This window comes from Mastacembelus armatus, chromosome 23 (genome assembly GCF_900324485.2).
Source record: "Mastacembelus armatus chromosome 23, fMasArm1.2, whole genome shotgun sequence".
In the NCBI taxonomy this organism is placed as follows: Eukaryota; Metazoa; Chordata; class Actinopteri; order Synbranchiformes; family Mastacembelidae; genus Mastacembelus; species Mastacembelus armatus.
This window is the reverse complement of record NC_046655.1, coordinates 4,414,975-4,432,537: the sequence shown is the minus strand read 5'-3', so window position 1 is coordinate 4,432,537 and position 17,563 is coordinate 4,414,975.

The window sequence follows — 17,563 nt, the reverse complement described above, 5'->3', positions numbered from 1 at the left end:
CATACCGCTTAGAATTAACGCCAAAAAGTTCAATCTTGGTCTCATCAGACCAGAGAATCTTATTTCTCATAGTCTGGGAGTCCTTCATGTGTTTTTTGGCAAACTCTATGCAGGCTTTCATGTGTCTTGCACTGTGGAGAGGCTTCCGTCTGGCCACTCTGCCATAAAGCCCCGACTGGTGGAGGGCTGCAGTGATAGTTGACTTTGTGGAACTTTCTCCCATCTCCCTACTGCATCTCTGGAGCTCAGCCACAGTGATCTTTGGGTTCTTCTTTACCTCTCTCACCAAGGCTCTTCTCCCACGATTGCTCAGTTTGGCTGGACGGCCAGGTCTAGGAAGAGTTCTGGTCGTCCCAAACTTTTTCCATTTGAGGATTATGGAGGCTACTGTGCTCTTAGGAACCTTGAGTGCTGCAGAGATTCTTTTGTAACCTTGGCCAGATCTGTGCCTTGCCACAATTCTGTCTCTGAGCTCCTTGGGCAGTTCCTTCGACCTCCTGATTCTCATTTGCTCTGACATGCACTGTGAGCTGTAAGGTCTTATATAGACAGGTGTGTGCCTTTCCTAATCAAGTCCAATCAGTTTAATTAAACACAGCTGGACTCCAATGAAGGAGCAGAACCATCTCAAGGAGGATCAGAAGAAATGGACAGCATGTGAGTTAAATATGGAGTGTCACTGCAAAGGGTCTGAATATTTATGACCATGTGATATTTCAGTTTTTCTTTTTTAATAAATTTGCAAAAATTTCTACATTTCTGGTTTTTTCTGTCAAGATGGGGTGCTGAGTGTACATTAATGAGAAATAAAATGAACTTTTTTGATTTTGGCAAATGGCTGCAATGACACAAAGAGTGAAAAATTTAAAAGGGGTCTGAATACTTTCCGTACCCACTGTATATTATGTGTAAGTGCTTTAGATACACTTGACTGTAAAGGGCAGATTTCTGTGTATTACTTAACTCTCAGGGACAATGGTGCTTTCTCCTTTGGACAGAGCAGCACTAAACATGCCTCTAATTACTGAAATAAAGTATTAAAGCACATAGACTGTGCTAAAAACTTAGTTTTGCCCTTATTCATAGCTGTTTTAAATGTCCACCTTGTACTTTGTTTTATTCAGATGTAATTAATTTATCAGAGCATTAAGGAGTGCTAAACTGACACATTTTCATTGGAAAGTACCGTCCAAAAACATTTTTTTTCTTTTGGCATATACTCTGTTGTCTCCCACTGATTCTTTTGGTTCTCCTCAGCGAAAGGAATTTGTCTAATCGGTTAGGTCACAACAACAACAGTCACTTAAAATCAGTCTTTGTACAGTAATTCACAATGGAGCTTTGCCATAAGTTCGCAGTAACACCAAAAATGTCATCAGGTCCAAACTTAAGACCTCCATCAACAAAGTATTTGTGTAATTGGCTGGAATTGAATGTTTGGCCTGAAGATCAGATGATAAGATTTTGGTAGTCCTTTCCACCATAAAACACATTTCTCTTGGCTGTTATTATAATGCTGTTAATGTTGCAACTCAGTTGTGAACGTCATTTCATGTCATTCAAACAAACAAACATGACAAAGGACAAAACTACTGAACCGCACATAACGTAACTTCTGCTGCTAAAACAGTAACATGGTTGGTACATGCAGCGACCATTATGCTGCAGAATGAGTACTTTTATTTTGATACTTCAAATAGAAAATACAAATGTACTGAAGTATAGCTATGATTCAGCTTGTTAAAGAATATGCATACATTTTGTATCCACAGTGGCGTAAACCATAAAAATATTAAGAAAAACTAATCCAGTTTGAAACAGCTGGAAGGATGGTGAGATAAAAGGCACACTGACAGCCAACCCATTGGTCCCAGTGCACAGCCAAAGTTAAGATATGATGCTTTATGCAATTAGTCATTTTTTCAGTCTGAAAATAACAAAACAGACCATCCATTCATTTTCAAATGCTTGTAAAATCTTGCTTTTCCCAAACCTACAAACATTCGTGGCATGTGGGAGCCCTGTCTAACATATATTCCATCCAGCTCTCATGTCAAAGGCTTTGACGTTCTGAAGATTAAAAAGTGCTTTAGAGGGCCAGGTCGTACCCAGAGCAAGTGCCTTATTCAACATCAGACATTCCACAAAACTCTGACGGACCCACTAATACCATGATTTTAAACTCAAGACACAAGTCCTAATATGGTTCAGGGAGGCTACTTCACCGTATTGCCAAAAATAGGAATGCTCTGCAATACATTTTAAACCTTTATCCTAGGCAATTTTTTGAATGGCTATTAATGGCTAGATCAGGTATTGGTTTATTCAGTTTAGTTTACAGATTTAAGCTATAATTCATTAAATACAATATATTGTAAAAGTGGTTTAGAATCAGAAGATACTGCAGCACACATCCACATTTACAGCCTTAAGCCAACTTTGAAAGGTACAGTTTGTCTAAGCCCAAGTGTTTATAGTGACATGCATCCAATGCATTTTCCTCTCCATTAGCATGTCACACAGTGTTACTGCTGGCAGGTCTTTGACATCGGAAGGCACAAGAAAAACAGGTGTTGCCAAAACAAGAGTGTGATCAAAAATGAGAAGAGAAAAAAAAAACAAAAAAAAAAACACTCAAAGTCTTAAGGGATTTTTAAGCTGCGCTGCACTCAGTGTTGACATTGGCAGCAGTTGAGAGAAAGCTGCACCACGCAGAGACATGTAACTGAGTGCCAATGAGAGGCCTGTCAACACAGCAGAGTCAGGGTTGGTGAGTACACACAAATGCATCAGGGAGCAAGAAAAGAGGGAACAGAGGAAATGAGAAGGGCCTTTTCACCTAAATGATTGTCAGGTGAAATTTCCCTGGGTCGTCTCAGAGCTGCCCCATATTGCGAACATAAGTTGAAGTTAAGTGCAGCATTGACCACCAACTGGGTGTGTGTATGTATGTATGTATGTTCAAGGGTGTGAGAAAACAGAGACCATGTGGGCGAAAAGCAATGCTCTGTAGAAGGGTTTTTACAGTCTACAGAGAATACCCTTTCCTCTTCAAAGGTGTCCTATTGGAGGAGAGATTCTGACACACGCACACACACACACACTCCTACAGGTCTCCTTTACAAAATCTGCCTTTGTGTTGCAGTTGCAAGTTGTCAAGTCTAAGTTAAATGGGCAGCCCAGCAATCAACTGTTTGACACTAAAACAACATAATTCAACAATGAGCTTGAACTTTGCCTGTAAAATATTGGATCAGTTCTCCCCCAAACACACCCAACATTCAAGAGTGCTGCTTAAACAAATCCCATTACTCAAATTGGCAACATTCATAATTTGGGAACAATGATATTCAGAAAAAAAAATATATTTCTACCATGACCCTTTAATCATCATATACTGTAGCTGTTCTTGTGGCAAAGACACAAACCTGAGCCACTGTGACTGAGCATTTGAACTCCTTTTTATATTTTCCCTTTTTACTTTGACAGAAGGTGCTGTCATATGTCGACTAACATCTGTGACTATTCTGCTAATGTGGAAACAAAGTTTTCACCCAACAGTGACAATACATGGATCTAATAATCAGAGCAACAGAAGCGAAAGACAAAAACGTGTGTGTAACTGCAAAGGTATCACTTAGAAATGATCTTTAAAGTCCAGAATGTCACTTAGAATGAGCACAATTTTAGGATTTCTTTAGTTTCAGAGTAATTGCTTAATAGTTGTCAGTCCTTCCAATAATACATAGCACACAGAAACTGTTAATAGCAAAGTCAGCATACTGAAACTTCCAAAATAGAAAGAAAAAATTTTTTATACATAGTGAAAACTGGGATACTTTTATGATGGCTGGGTACGTTCGAGGACCTGACCGAGGTACTAATTTTGTTGGTTAAATCTGGCAACACTGGTTGAGACCCTGCTGTTTTCTGAATCCATGACAAAGTCCTGTCCTTTCTATAATTTTCCAGCAAATGGACACATCTTCACAAATTTACACACTAATGTTTACACTTACTCAGGTCTCTCCCTTTGCTGGCAATTACAATGCATTTAAAGTCTCACTTCACCTTAAAACACATACATTCAATAATCCGGTCTACATAGATCTCAGTCTAATGACTTTCAATACAATGCAGTGATTCACCAGGGCAGAGTGAAATACCCCATTTTAAATTGATATTTAATAAGTTATTATGCCCACTGTTTACCTCAATCAAATAAGTCTTTGTGTTTTCTCTAAGTCACCCCTCTCTTACTTCCTCAGAGCCATTTAGATTTTCCTAAGTATGAAATTAATGTGACAGATTTCTATTTTAGTAAAGATGTTTTCTTGTGTGGCGCTTGTAGTTAAAAAGGCTGACCCTTGTCTTTTGGCTGATGACACCCACCCATCCAAAACCATAAATGCATTTAACACTAAAGTTTATCTCTGACAAAGGGTGACTGTTTAAACAGTTGGGTCAAAACTGTGTCAGAATTGGCCTTCCTTTGAATCCAATATTCTAATAAATATGCACCAGGCATCTTACAGGGTTGTTTTTCCACACAGCATCGATGGCATCAATTTTTGTCTGTGTGAAACTTTTTATTTAAAATATGTACATCTGTTTTTTTTTTTTTTTACAAACACGTTCCAACGTTTTTGCAAAGTCTCAGATGAATTTTTATTTTAAATTTTATTATACATTTTATTCACTGTTAGAGAACTCATGCACAAGCCTGTGTGGTCTTTAAAAACAAGGTCACTTACTTCAAAAGCTGAAGAAATCATAAGCAGAGCTCAACTTCCAGACAATTCTCAGAGATTTGTCATTTGATTTAATTAACTAAAAATGGAAAATGAGTGTAGGCAGAAAGAAAGTCCCAGATAGTCTACACATGTGAGACATTCATTGATGGTGACAGCCCACATGATACTGCACCATGCAGGCAGAAGAACAAACAACACAGCAATAAACAGCTGCAAGAATATGCACCACGAATAGTGCTATACAAGTGCAAGACAGAAGATCTACTGTTAGGGTAAGTGCAACAGAAACAATACCACAGTCCACATACAGCACCAGCAGCGGTGCTAAAGGAACTAAGATTTGCTTGTGCAAACTAAAGCCAGCATCACCAATTTGGTGATGTGAATTTGTTGGGTCTCAAACTAAAACAAAATGATTTTATGTGTGATGGTATCACCTCTTTAAAATATTATTTGTATGCATACAAAAAACATTTTCATGCATTCAGGACATCCTCTTGCACGATCAGGAATAAGGCACAAATATGAAGCGATTAACTTTGACCTGCTCTGGCACTATAACAGAAGTCAGGGAAACAAATCAAACTTATTAGGATTAATCCCCCAAATATCCTGGATATCTGAAGTAAACTTAATATCGAGACATCCAACAGTTACGCTATACTGTATGGACCACAGCACAGACAGGCCAACTAATCAATAACAATATGCTTGAGACATTTGAGGTTTTCTGAAAAGTGAAAATTTGTCAGTGTAAATTATAACTGAGAAATGTAAAAACAATAAAGTAGGGACTGTCAGTGACTTTTTGACAGCATTAGTGCAGAATAAATGCAGGCTAACACATCATGGGGGACTTCTGTAATGGCTTCTACTTTATGGTACATGGGGAATTTAACAGCTATTACTCTTGTTTTCATAATATCTGAAGCCAAAGCAGTGATTTATCTAAAATCTCAGATTGCCTTGAAAAATTCCATTTCATACTGTAAATTGTTTTCACAGGGGTCTTTCCTTCATTTTGTTAAGCTTGTTATGATTTTTTTTTTTTTTTGCTTGCTGTTTTAAAAAAAACCTTGAGGTGTTTTTCAGTGTGTCATCTCCTATGTGACTGGTCTCTTTCCCATGTCTCACCACATCCTCATGCAGGACGAGGGTGGAAATGTGAGCTCTCTGCTTCAACACAGACAGATATCCTCTCCACAGCACTCCTGTTCCCATTACTCAGACATAATGTTATTTTAGTCCCTGTTCAAGTGGAGTTATAACCCAGTCACTCTACATAATACCTCAAAGGATTCTCTCACAGCATGAGTGCCCCAGTTTTGGTCATAAAAAAACGCATGTTTATCTTTGTAAGTAAAAAACGGCAAGTCCAGTCTCTCAAGCAGATGGATCACCATGAGAAATATCATTAATTTTAATGTAGTTCATGTATGGTGTCATTAATCTGGCTACCAGACAAACCTGACTAAAATGTATATTCTTCTCTTTACATGTACTAAATGGATAATTTATGTATATTGGTCAAACTGTTTGCTTGAAACAGTATAACTATAGATGGTTGAGCTACATTTCAATAACATGCTGTTGCAGAGAGTGTCCCTGTGGGTATGGATGGCTGTTTTCTTTAGGACCACTTGTAGTAGCCCCAACAAAAACTGCTCCAGGTTTGTACGTTATTCAGAGTAAACAGGTGACTGTTAGTGGAAAGACATAAACCTACTGAATTTGCGGCAATGCTAGTGGTATAGCACAATAAACGCAATATCAGATCAGCAGCATATCTTAAACATATAGATATATATTAGTGACCTCACCTCAAAAGGTGGCCGTGCCATCCTGTGAGTGCTCAATCCCATCAGATCTCAAAAGCTAAGCAAGGTTAGGACTGGTTAATACTTGGATAGGAAACTGCCTTGGAAGACCAGAGGCGACTAGACTCAAGACACTGAGGTTTCACAAGCCAGTGTGGTCATGTGGGTCCCAAGCCCAAGTAAATAAGAGGGTTGTGTCAGGAAAGGAATCTGGCATAGAAACTTGAGAGAAAATCAATTGTGTGGATCAATTTATCCAATTTCCCAAAAGATTTGGTTTATTACCACATAGTGTACTAAAGCCAGCCAACTAAAGGGTAGTCAGGGACCAATGACAGCTCAGGAGGAGCCACAGATATCTCAGGAGGGCAGCTTGTGCACCTGTGGTATGTTGGTGTCCTAGTGTCAGTAGCAGTTATTACTCAAGTAAGAGAAACAATTCAGTGACATACAGGTAGTATATGAAGTGAGAAAGTCTGCATTAAGAAAGAGGTTGGGGTCACAAAACATCAGACATTCCCACAAGTAAGATGTGTGATTCCTAAACACATAGCCAAAACTTTTTGTGCATCTTACAGTTAAAAAAACAACATGAAAATCGCTTTTTGAGCAGTAATGAGGTACTTTTTTTTTTATTGTAAACTAAATGCCTTAGCTAGGAAAAAAAACAAAACAAAAACAAAACCAGGCCCACACACATGCATGTCTGGTGCAAATCCAGTTTTTCTGCAGGGAACGGGGATGACTTTTGACACAGATTTATGCATCCAGCATACAAATTCTTCTAAATACACATAAACAGTCCAGCTCTATGAGAGATTGGGGTCAGGGGATTGTGAAGACTGTCCCATGCCAACAACAGTCTTCTAAATACACAACATTACTCTGCCACGGATAACATGACATGATCTACACCCACAAACCCACACTTCTGCACATGCCTTAAATGGGAAAAGGAGGACTTCCCAGGCCGCTAAGGACCCCATCTGAGGGCTCATACACACAAACACACTCACACTTGCATTACAATGAGTGTCCCTGCAGGTGGAGCTGAGGCCAGTGAGGCCTGGTGCGGAGCTGGACAATGGTTTCTGCAGAGAAGTAAAGCCTCTTGCATCGCACGTCTTAGTGGCAAGGGATCAGGCATTAAGACACAAGACGTGGTAGGAATCTTCCATGACAACAGCTTTTCCAGAGTCACTCCAAGTCTCCTCACACCAACTCGCTCATGTCTGATTTCAAGCAATGAATTAGATGTCACACAGGAATTGTGCTACAGTTGTGATGTGCTTTACACTTAGTTTACATCAATCTTGTGCACTTAGTGAGATGCAAGTTTTGCCTGTAGCTGTGGGTGGTAAGAGCAAGAGTAGATGTCTAAACTTTCCTAGCAGATCAGTACCTGACAGTCCCATCTAAAGTCAACAAAAATGTCCATTATGACTGGATTCAACAGATCAAAATGAGAATGGAGAGGTTAAACTAGACTCCGGTCATACTAGACAGCTGCAGTCCAGAGAGAGCTGAAGATAAGCTCTTGAATAACCACCCACCCATCCATCTGCATTCCAACCCTCAGCTATGATCAAGCACGTGGATATAAGCAACCTGAATGAGTTTCCTTTTCAGGATGTCTGCACTCACTCACACAGAGAGAAGAGCTCAGAGATCCAAAGTGAGTTTATGGTAGTGGCCTTACTCTCTCAAAGCAGTCAGTTGTGGTGGTTGCGGATAATGGGGTTGTTATGGTTCTAAATTTAGGTGGATTGGGTCTGCAAAAGTTGATCAATAGAGGACTCTGCTTCAGGCATCTGGTGAGAATAACTATAAACATAGAGGTTTTCTAAACGTGCCAAGTTAGACTGGGGCTGTGTGCTGAACTTGGCCACGTTGGATGGATTACATATCCTGGTTGGCTTTAGAATGGTTTAAGTCCTCCAAATTAAAAGAAATAATAAATGTGTGTTTTGTTATTAATTTGTTATAAATGGATAACACTGGCATGAGCACGTTCAAAGAGGCATACATGACAGTAGCTAAACACACACGTCATATATAGAGATTAAGATCATATAGTGTGCAACATAAACTAGTAACACGATGTGTCTGGAATACAATGGAACACAACACAGTCAATCAATGGAAATGAGCTGCAGAACCTCTAATCAATCACTCCAGTTTTAAAACAATGAATAATGTGCACCCTTTGTAAAGGGTTATTTCATATATTTCACTGGGGGATTAAATGGAAGGTTGTAGCTGTTTCCTGTTATGAGCGAAGTGATGAGCGTCAGGGCTTCAGGGATGTTCAGAGATCAAAGGTCAGAGGCTGTTACTCATTCTGATGGTGAATGAACAGACGCTGTGTAATCTCATGTGGGATAGTAGATCAATATGTTAAAGTGCAGTCTGTGTTTTGAGAACATGTGGAAGCTATGTTCTCTATTTGGTTACAGTTTTATATTCAAAACTGGTTTTACTTCTACCTTCTAATGTGTTTCAATATGACGGTGCTCTGGCATTAACAACCCATAAAAACTGCATGGCTACTGTCAGGTCAACATTTTTTAGTCTAAGTGGACAAGATGAAAAAGTTGCACCTCCAAAAGAACAAATACTCTACATAACATACACTTTCATTTGATCCTATGCACACACCATCCATGCTGTGTTTTCTCATTCACAATCCACTTTCATTTCCCACAATACTGTCTGTCACCACTGCCACAGACCTGGACCTGATTTTCCTGAAAAACCCTGAACCAATATATTTTTATATTTCTCTCAACAGGTTGCATAGCACAGCACTTACATGCGTTTCTGTTTATGTTTCATTTTATAAAAAAAACAAACACTTTTCCATCCATCATCATCCACAGGGACTGTGAATACAAAACTAATCTGTATTGAATGCATTTGTATTGCATTTGTTTTTATGTCACTGTTCATGCACAGACTTGAAACTATGGCACATCATGATACAAGCACTAGATCTGAGTAGGGTTTTGATTTATTTATTTCTTTACACCTGTGGCTAAACTAACTGAAGTCAGCAGACTTATAATGATTGTAACACTGGAAATAAATTTTGCTGTTGCTTTTTCCTCTTTTGTGGTTAAAGTCATGTATCAGTTTACATGTATTATCTACAGCATATCTTCAAATACTGTATAATGTATATTGATTTAGGACAGAATCTTATTTTCTATAGGTCTATAGGTCACACTTTTTTTACTCTTCTGGCTTATATAGCAAAGCGACTGATTTGTGTATATTTACAGTAATTTTGTTGAGTAGTCAGTAGAACGCACTCTTGGTACTCTTTAACTGAAGTTAACTTTATACTGCCAAAAAAGTACATAGGCTTATGTTCACACTAAATTACAACTCCTAGTGTAACATAGGCTAATTTGGACTATGGTATAATTAGAAAATTGACTTACACACAGAAGCGGGTTATACGTGTTTTTTTTGGTCCAACAATGCTCGTTTTGCTAAAAGTGAGTCAAACTCTGCTGCAACTTATAGTCCAGAAAATACAGTAGTTCTCCTTGTCATAAGGAGTGGGCTTGTCTTGATATAGCAGCACAGATCCCAAGCACCAAAACATTCAGCAGATGTGTCACCACTGTGACAGAGTGAGTTCACTGGAAACTCTCTTACTGTGCTGTATATCCATCACACAGTGTTTGAGATGGTTGTCAGGCTCTTTATTAGCAGACCTCTGAAAGTGCTATTAGTTAAGAGGACGTGATGAACTTTATTGACCCCAGAAGAGAGGTGCAAATGCAGACAGTAAATAAAAACAGAAGCTAGATTGACACAGTTGATGCAGCTTTGCACAGTTTTTATAAGACAAAAGCAAATAAGATACAACCAACATTATTAAAAAAAAAAAAAAGATGAACTTCTATAAACCCCAGACTGAGCATATCGGCTTTACTATATCCATATTTGACTGATGCGTGTGTTTGCCCACCAAATGACACTGCTCTCTTTATTTACCCCTTTATTTTAATCTTAGGAAATATTATACATTTATTGTTTTATCATTGAAAATTCTATGAAGACACTGAAACCACTTATATGGCCCAAAAGGTTTAACTATTGGTTTGATTTCTGTAAAATTTAGTTTGTTTCCAAATAGCAAAAAGCTTCGATATTATAACACAAAACTACAAGACTACCCCAAACTGCTGAAACAATTTTAGCATCAGCAGCTCGATTTGCACAGGGTATTAGTAAACACAAATATACAGTGATCTCAATTTAGAAAAATTCAGAACCATCCATTATGCTCTTCTGGCTTCATGACTCTTTATTAGTGGGACAGTGGCACTTCTGTCACTATTCTGTGGAAATCATTAGCATGTAAGCTGCGTGCCATCACTATATAAGAAACTCAGCAATTCAGATCTGCAGAATCTGGGACGGATGGGACACAGGAACCACCTGGGCATACTATAAGTAGTTAAAGGGAACACTCAGTGAACAAGGTGTTGATCAGCACTTTGTGGACATTGAGGAGTGTATGAAAGGCTTAAAAACCTCAGGAGTGTATTTAAGTTCAGACCTATAGGTGAGTCACTTTAAGTGTGTGCATTTTGCCTTAACTTGACCTAGCTTTTGAAAATGTCTCGTTTAATTGCATTACTTCACTGACATAAATTGCTACAAATAAACACATTAATTGCTGACCTAAAGTGAAAACGAAATGCTTAAATATGTGTAATGTAAACTGAATGTCTGTGCATACTGAGCAGCAGACCTGTTCTGGACTGAGATGACTCATGTGAAGCGGTTTCAAGAAATTCCCATGTCAAAGGTACGTTATGAATTGAGAACTCAAAGGTGTGTAAGGTTGACAATACACAGGGACCTGGCTATTAATTAAAACCTCAAGCATGCAGTGACAGAAAGTTCTTTCATGTATTTTTTTTCGTTATTGATCAGCTCTGCTCACGATTCTTCAGCATCACTCAAAAACAAACCGTTTTTCTGAGGAGAGCCAATAAAAATATAACCATAAACATCCAGTAAACCGCAAATCTTTTCACAGTGAACGTGTTCCTCGGCTGTATTTTGTTTGTGTTGAGAGCTGGTAACGATGAGAGACGTAGCATATGACTAATGTAACTTTAAAACTCAAACTGGTCGCTGGGAAATGCTTGCAAGATTTCCAGGGTCTGCTGCAGAAAAGCATCCATGCATCTGCTTCATGCTGGGAATTTTGCAGTATATTCATGTTTGACGGCAAATAACATTCATTTGCACATTTCCCCTCAATGTTTTGAGGTTTGACTGGAACATGACTGGAAAATTAGCACCAGGAGCTGTTGATCTCAATAAATCATGTAATAAATAGCAGTCAATAAAATTATGCTACATTTGGATGGAAACTTAGAGTTCCAGATACAGATGTATTTATACCAAAATCAACTGAAACCCCTGACTACACACAGCTGATCGCTACTTAAATTATGTTTTCTTTTTATGTGTTATTAATTTATATCACTTTATAGAGGTCAGTTTTCACTTTGACATTGAGTTTTTTGGGGTTTTTTTTTTTTTTTTTTTTACATCAAAAAAATCTTTGATTTAGCAATATAAAATGTTAAAATACAAAACTTTCCCAAAGAAATAATATCTATTAGGCACTTGACAGAAACAATAGAGGCAGTTTGGTAAACAAATGTGTATGAAGAATGGTTGTTTTTGTGGTTCTAGTCAATGAGAGGTTTGTGTAAGGAAGAGGACTATGCATTTCTCGGAAAGTCAGAAAAGACAAGGAAACAAGTGGCAGAAGGAGCTGGAGCTTCGGAGGACAACTGGACTGACAAAAAGGAGGAGAGGGTAAGAGATAAGAAGGGAGCTGCTTCTCAATATTACAAAACCTAATAATGTTGATAAATATGTTTACATGTGTGTGTTTTAGGTTCACCGGCAGCTGGAGAGGGAACAACATGAAAAAGAGAAACTCAGACAAATAGAGGAAAGCAAGAAGGTATGCACACACACATCTGGAAGACACACACTGTACAAGTCTGTACATATGTAAAACCAAACAGCCTCTTTACTTCCAGCCTTTAGCACAGAACAAAGGATTAAGCTAAGAGACACCAGCTCAACATCAGTGGCGTATTTCCTCTGAGGACACACACACTTGCCAACACATGCAAGCAGATTCTCTGTCTTTTTCTCTCTCTCTCACACACAAACACGAATCCTTACCCTAATGTTAACCCAACATTGCCTTGCACCAAGTATCAATTTAATGATATATGGGACGAGCATCCAGGTCACCACAATAGGAGTAATACACAACCATGCCAAGCCAGCAACCAACCAGTAGTAACTGGAGCTAACTGTGGTAATGACAGATCATCCTGACTGCCAGCACTACTGTATTTATTGGAAGCCAAGTTCTGAGGAGGAAAAAACATATACCATTTACAGTTTCACTCATTACAAGAATTTAGTGTTAAATGTTTTCCAGAATTCAGATTCTTTCTGAAAAATTTCTCCTTATCATAGTTTTGTTTTACATCAACTTGTGAATAAATTATTATAATTATATTTAATATTAAACTAGTATCAATTAATTTTATTGCTCCTTCAATTTTAGGCACTGTGCTTAACACATGGTGAGACCAGGCCACTATAATCAGTCTAATGGAAAAATAGGCAGTAATGTAACACTGGATCGATAAGAGTTAATTTAGCGTTGAGGTTCTCTTCATCGCTCATGGCAAAATCAGATTCACTTCCATGGAAATGAGAGTGGGAAACACAACTCTGGACCTGTGTCAAAGCTGTAAGACACTGTAAAAAACTCCTGCTAACAATAGACACAGAGAAACGCACATAGATTTTAAGATCAAATTTAAAAAAAAAAAAAAAAAAGCATTGTGTGTTGATGCTGTGGATTCATTTAAAAATGTGCAGTTGCCAAAACAGATGTACATCATCATGGACAAGGAATGCACACACTCACACGAACGCACACACACAAAACAGCTGTGGGTGCTTTGAGCAGCCGCTTCGCTTCTGACAAGAGTTCAACAAGGGACATGGGCTGCTGTTGTTGTCAGAGTTTCTACTGCACACACACAAACATACAAAAAGGCAGGAAGGCGATGACAGTATTTACCCAAATAGAAATGGCAGTCTCTTTGGAATGTACTTTCCACTGAGACACACAAACACACTGAGACATACAAGTGTGACCTCTGACACATGCACCCGCAAAACATATGTAGATACATGCAGAGAATACAGACAAGCAGGTTAAACATGGATAAACATGAATGTACACACGCACACACACACACACAAGTGACCTTTGGACTGCAGCTGAAAAGCATAACTGTCGATACACACACAGTCAGTGACTCACCCACTTTACAACAAATAGGACTAAACTACCAAGAAGAAAATTACCAATTATAATATGTAACACCTGCTCCAAGTTAATTCTCTGCAAAAAAAATAAATAAAAAAGTGAATTCTTGGTTAGTTCGCCCTCCGGAGGTTAAACCAATCCATTTTGGTTAGATTATGTAAACAATATTGGTAGAATGACTAAAAAAAAAAAATGCGAGAAGGAAATGAATAAATGTATGTTTCTGAAATCAAGGTGAACTAAAGTATTTTACAATGTTAAACTTCTGATGCATCTTGACTAGGGCTGCAACTGCTTATCGATAATATCAATAAAATAAAATTTTTAAAATAGTCTGCAACAAATGTATTTATCGATTTGTTGGATCTAGTGATGCTGCTCTCTGAGCACATGGTGACACGATGAGCAGCTGAAAAGACGAAAATGACAGAAGCAAGAGAAGAGTGAAAGTCACGTTTTCCACAATTAAACAATTAATACTTTGTTATGTAGATAGCAGTAGTGATTTCTTGTTCTAGTTTTTCTGTTATGTGGTCAGATAATTATTATAGTTATTCAGTTAAATGTTTACAGTTCTCATGCCAATTGACACAGTAACTTGCTCATCTTACTGAGCAGACACAGTCTGATGTTGGTCCTCACTGAATAAGACAGACATGTAAATATTGTGATATTTCTGTTTTTCTAAAATTCTGTATCACTTTGTAATTATGTGGCACTGAGTGTAGATTAATGAGGGGGGAAAAGAACTTAAACAATTGTAGTATCAGGCTGCAACATAACAAAACTGAAAAAACTGAAGGGGGTTTGAATACTTTCTGAATGCACCCTAATTAAATACTTCAGTAGACCTGCCTTTTTTAGCTACACTAAGGGTGTGGCTCTCGGTATGACCAACACTGGTCTGTTGTGGTTGAAATTTTTGTTAGACTCACCTCACACTTGAAAGATTAAAATGAAAGTTGTACCATAATCCACAAACAATGTTTCCTAATGATGATTTCCTGACTTTTCCTGTATTGCCTGTATTGTATCTGTTTTCATAAAGATGCCCAAGAAATGCAGGAATACCCACAATATGAAACAGTGGCTCCATAGAGTAAATATTATGCTTCTATGGTTCTGTTGAGATGTTTTCACACCTCTGATGTTTTCACACAGTCTGCAGACAGTGAGTTTCGACCTCAAACCCCTCTCACTCTGCACACTGACACTCAACTACACAACCACCACAGCTGGACAGATGGCTAACTGCCACCCTGATGTTGTCACAAGTATTAATCCAATTGATCAATTTGTCAGTGATTACCAATTTTAGGGCAATTTATTTAAATGTGCTACTCCTTCTTCATACCACAATATAAATAGACAACATTTATGTACGGAACATGAATGAAGTAATTATCCATATGTCCAAAGACAAACATTTAACCCAAGGCCTTTTTGGAAATAATGTCCTGATTGTTCACCTAAAACTTTGTGTGTGTTGGGGAGGTAATGGTTTGAGTCCTTTCACCTTCACTTCATGTGTGGCAGAACACTCTTCTTTAAACAGGACTGACATTAAATGCCTCCCTTACTCACATCAACTTCCTCTGCACATTACTGCTCCCCCGACACACACGCACACACACACACAGCATGACAGAAATGTTAATTGATGACAGACGCTGTCCATTGAGAGCCACTGGCCTTGACCCTTTCACATGTATCCCATCTGAACGGCTGAAAGTAATCCACACACACAGATTCCTCACTCTCTTTCACGCACATACACACACACACACACACCCACACATATTATAGTTAAAGACACACAAAACGCAACAGGAAACTGGATCCAAGAGAGTAATACTGAGTCTTATTTGAGGTCAGGAATACACAACCATTAGGACCAATACTCAGCCACACAACACACACACAAACGAACACGCCTGCTTGGGGCTCAGAGGTGCAGCCCCAGCTGAATATATGTACCGTTACATCACTGTATCAGGGGAACTGTCCAACCTTCAAAATGATCTTTTTTAAGGCCTTAAAATATTAGAGAATTTAGTGTGAAAGACTGTTTTCTTTGTCAGTTTACTTTTTTTTCTGCCCAGAGCTGGTATGTAGCTGCAAAATTTAGTCCCCTTTATCCTATGTTCATATGGAGCATTATATAGGAGTGTGTTTAAAAATGTGCTATTTTAAACTCCAGTATATCACTGTTAAAGCTGAAAACAAGTTTCTTTAATAGTAAAACTTTTAGAGCTTGGGTTTACAATAAACCATTTACTGTACCCAGCTCTGACAGGGAACCTGTAACTGGATATTTGGCTAAACAAAGATAACTGTTTAAACCAAAGAGTAAATGCACAAGAAAAACATTGCAATGTAATGAGCTCAGCCAGGGCACATCTTGAGGCCAGTTGGCTTTGTGATCGGATTTCACCAATCTGCACAAAGTGTCCACATTCTTAAATCCGCCCAAGAGCTGAAATGCCACCAAACAATCCAGTGTTTAAAACGAGAAGTAACAGCAGTACCTAGCAAGTCTTTACATGCAAAATAACGTTTAACAGATGAATCATGCCTATTCGTGCCATTGTGCCTCAACTACAAACACGCTATATATGTCCACATTTACATATTGAGATCCGATAACAAGTAAAGAGGAACACTATAATGAAATCACTTTTTAATACCAGGTGCAAATGCCATTATTTGCATAATAAAAACACTTCTAATCACATCTAGCACATATGGAGCAAGATTAGCATGTCCTGATGAATGACAGTCAATACTTATTCTGTTTTCAGACTTTCACCGACTCATGAGGGAAATATCTGTCTCAGTGCTCCATTACGAACACACACTAGTTGCTGAATGTATCTGTCAACTGGTGCTTGGTGGGGAGTGTACACTTTTACCAGAGACTTTCTGCTAAATGGTAGCTGATGAGAGTGGTGAGACTCAATCCAAAGTTAGGTTGCAGTTTATAAAACCAAAACAACATTACAAATATTCATTTGATCTGAACTGTTAATAAAAAATACTGATTAATGCAGCTTTAAAATTATATTTTGTGGTTCAGTCTTGTAGTGGACAGCAAAATTATCCCTAATAGTGCATCTCCCATATGTTTCAGGAGAAAGAGTTGCAGTGGCAGACTCATGTAGCTGAGCTGACTTCCAGCCAGGAGCAGACTCTGCAGGACAGGTTGGCACGACTCAGGAGATTCAGGGTGAGGATTACACACAATCAACCACCTGCTGTTGTTTGACTTGTTTGACATGCTGAATCTTACTGCAGCAGTATGAGATTCAACACCCCTGTGTGGCAGTCTCAGCAGCCACAAGGCTTCTAATGTTTCAAAGCTTTTTATTTTAATAGGTCGAAGACAAGTTATTTATCAGACACTGAGGGTTCCTGGACATGATCATCGAGTTACAGCACAGTCACAGTTCATTGATCAAGTGTCAGTCAGAGACCTGTCTATAGCTCTTTTTAAATGAATGCATGCTTTGGAGTTCATTGAGTTGCTTTGGTAAAATGAACAGCTCAAAACTGTCATCGAGTACTTTGCTTTTATTTCCTGTGACGCTGGT